The sequence below is a fragment of the Mandrillus leucophaeus genome, unplaced genomic scaffold (assembly GCF_000951045.1).
Source record: "Mandrillus leucophaeus isolate KB7577 unplaced genomic scaffold, Mleu.le_1.0 Scaffold681, whole genome shotgun sequence".
Classification (NCBI taxonomy): Eukaryota; Metazoa; Chordata; class Mammalia; order Primates; family Cercopithecidae; genus Mandrillus; species Mandrillus leucophaeus.
The window spans coordinates 385775-389254 of record NW_012107375.1 but is presented as its reverse complement, the minus strand read 5'-3'; the positions used below and the strand labels follow the sequence as shown (position 1 = coordinate 389254).

Genomic DNA, 3480 nt, shown 5'->3' with positions numbered 1-3480 from the left:
AGCGGCCCAGACCCTCCATGGGCGATCGGCTCCCTACACGCCGGGCCACGGGCGCTGCGGAGAGAGAGAAGGCGCAGTGTGAGCTCCCGGAGGGCCGAGGGGGCTCAGACTTGAAGCTCGCCCTGCGTCCTGAAGGCGGGAGCCCAGGGTCCCCCACCGTGAGGACCCCCAACAAGGCGCCCCAAGAAAACCCCCAGGCAGCAGCTTGGCCCGGGGAAGGGTCCTCGAGAAGAGGGCTGAACGACTAACTGCCCCTTCGAGGCTCATCCCTGAGGCCGCAGCCGCCTCCCTCCATACCGCCTTTCTGCTCCTCTCTCGGCCTTCTCGCGAATGCTCCCCAAGTTCGAGTTTCCGACTCTGGTTGGGGGTGTGCGTGTGAGGGGTGCCAGTTCGAGGCCTAGATCTCCCCCACGGCCAGGTGGGCCAGGAAAACAGAGGAGGCGCCGAGGTTCTGGGCCTCAGCGAGTCCTCTCAGAGGTGACCTGGCCCCCAGTCCCCCATCTCCCCCACCCCTAGGAGAGAACAAAAGGAGAGAGACCTGGAGCGAAATCCGGAGGTGGACGACCGCGCGTGGACGTTCTGGCCACGGTCACTGCCACTGCGGAACGCGGGGCGCCGTCCCGGGGCAGGGAGTCCCCAGGCCTGGCCGCCAGGAGAAGGCGGGGCGGCGGTACAGGCTTGCACGTGGAAGCCGAGCCCCGCGCAGCCCGCGCACTGGCCGCTTCCTGGCAGCCGGACCCAGCTTCCACCTTGGAAACTGCCTTCGGACGTGGAGTTACAACTCCGAGGGGCGGGCCGGGGCGGGGCTCCGGGGGCGGGCCCGGGGGGCCGGTGAGCCAACGGGTGCTAGCCGAAGCAGTCGGGTGGGACCTGCGAGTCGGCTGAGCTGGGGCTTCCACCGAGGCGGGACGGGGTCGGGGCAGAGGCCAAGGGCAGGTCAGGGGCCCAGCAGGGGACCAGCTGCGGCTCCCCTGGCCGGCGCCAGCCTGGCCTCGGGAGGCAGGGGGAGGGGTGGGGACCAGAGCCCAGCCCCTCTGCCGCGGAAGCTGCCTCCAACCCAACTCACTAGGTGATACTGGACCATCTTCTCCCCTTCCTGGATCTCAGTGGCCGCATCTCTATAATGGGCTCATAGCTACCAGCTTGGGCAAACATGGGATGCCACCGAAATCACGGAGGGGAGGAGGAAGCAGGACCAGAAACTAGTGCAGCTTTGTCCCAGAGCTCTGCTGCAGGGCAAGGCAGGCAGGGGCAGCTCCTGAATACCTCCCAACCCCAGCCTGCTTCACTCGCACAGGACAGGCCAAAAGCATCCAGGAGCCCTGAGTTCCCAGCCCTAAACTGGGGCATTCTGGTCTTATCACATTACTGATCCTAAGAGTCACCCCTGTCTCCCCACTCTGCCTCCTTCCCTTAACCCCGCTTCGGCTGATCAAAGTGGAGAGAAGTAGTTTCTACCTAAATATCTCTCACATCCACGCCTCTCTCTCCTGTCCCCTGCCCTAGCCAAGGGCTCAAATTCATCAGCTTTAGGCCAGGTCACTGTCATGTCTTGCACAACAGTCTCCCTGCCTCTGGGCCTGCAACGACCTGCCCTCCACCCTGCCCTGCCCAGCCCTGCCCAATGTCAGAATGCCATCCACTCAACCAAGGCTGGCGGCCTCCATCCTTTCCTCTATGGGCACAACAGGAGGGACAGATCCACAGGCAGCAAGAGCACTGGACAAGGTCTCAGGTGTGGTGAGCACTGAGGCAGGAGACCAGGGTCAGGGGGAGGTGTCCACAATGCTGATCTGGCTAAAAGTCCCTTCTCTGCTTAAAGCCCAACAAAAGCAAATAACAGTGTTGAAGGAAAATGTACAATAGATAAGATAAAGCTCATACCCAACCAAAAGGTTAAGACCCCTGTAGATAAATGGGCAAAGAACCTGAAAACACTGCATACTGCAGGAAGGAGGGAATGTGGTGGCCTAACAAATATTTGGGGGAAGGTTCAACTTCAGGCGTAGAAGGAAAGCAACTCCAATAAACAAGTAACAACGACCAAGGAGGTAACACTTCCCACCTACCGCGTTAGAAATGTTCTCATTTTTGAGAACACGCAGTGCTGGCAAGATTGCTGTGAAATCAGCGTGCTGTTCAACTGTTGCAGGGTTATATATTGGTACGGCCCTTTTGGAAATTAATCTGGCAATATCAAGAGCTAGGAAAGAATCCCAACCCTCTGACCACTTTTGGGAATCTAAGGAACTAAAGTAAAAGAAAGCAAAGTTATGCATACAAAGATGGGCACCGCAAAACATTTTTCTAACGAGTGGAAAATGCAAAGCAAACTATGAGTCCAAAGACTCCTCTCAGGAGCCATGGAGTTGGAGGAGAAAATGTCTGAAGTCATGGTTAGGTAAGAGGGCAGGTGATGGAAAGCCAGGTGGGTCACCTCTAAGGGGCTTCCAGTTTGCCCCTCTTCCTCCCTTTCGGGCAGTGGGCTGCTAACTGGGGACTCCCAGGACCCTGGCACTGGGCTGCTGTCTGGCCACACCCCCATGTCCCTGTCTCTAACATGAGTCCTAATTCCTGCATCTAAGGACCTTGGGCAACTGGACTGTGTCCTTCCTTCTCTTGCCCAGTGGACATGGGCCCCAGCCCAGGCCTCCCTCCTATGCCCCCTGCCCAGATTCTGAGATTCTGCTCATTCTTCAGGCCCTCTCCTCTAGGCAGCCTTCCCAACTCAGAGCCAGTAGTCTCCCTCCTCTGTGCTCCCTAGTGTGGTCACTTTCCCCCTTTCTCAGTGTGTTCCTGGGGCAGGGACTTTGTCTTCTGTGTTCTACCTTCTCCTGTCTCACAGCCTAGCTCCACAGTGGCGGAGGTGGACACCGGCACCCAGCCTGGGGGCTGCCTCCAGGCCCACTGCAGCTGTGGGTGGGAGCTAAGAGTGGGCAGGGGTTGAAGGCACCACGGAGGTTCTGCCATGTGCCAGTCTGGTTGTGGATAGTGGGGGTGGCACAGGGCTATGACCAGCAGGGAGCTGGACAGCCACTTCCCCCGCCCGCCCTGCCGTGGGGGCTCAGTTTGGCTGGAGAAGGAGCTCCTGAGGTGCTCAGACGCGCTCTCTGGAGAGGGATCCCTGGAGGTGAGAGCTGGGCTGCGATGAGGACGGGGACAGGCAACCTCCGCAATGGTGAAGGAAGGGGAAGCCTAGGATCCAAGGGTCCACGTCTCCTGACGCCTGGCGAGGGACTCCCCTGCACCCAACTGCGGAGTCCTGCTGGCAAGCCCTCCCACCGGGAGAAAGCATTTGGGAGGAGGCCACGAGGGGCTCAATTTCCAAAGTCAGAGCTCAGTGCTTGGGGCCCACAGCGCCCGCAGCGCCAGCAACAGGACAAATGGGAACCTGTTGCCACCTCCGCACTGCAGGGCTGAGCGCAGCCAACCCCCTAACGCCCCTCTCACCGGCGACCCTAGGCGGGCCGCCCCGACTCA

At 60.1% G+C, this 3480-nt stretch overlaps 1 protein-coding gene across 1 annotated transcript in view; it reads right to left on the bottom strand.

The window, feature by feature from the left end:
- The window catches only part of DUSP9 (dual specificity phosphatase 9), a 27343-nt gene that overhangs the window by 3459 nt on the left and 20404 nt on the right, over positions 1-3480 (bottom strand). The gene's annotated exons all lie outside the window — the stretch shown is intronic.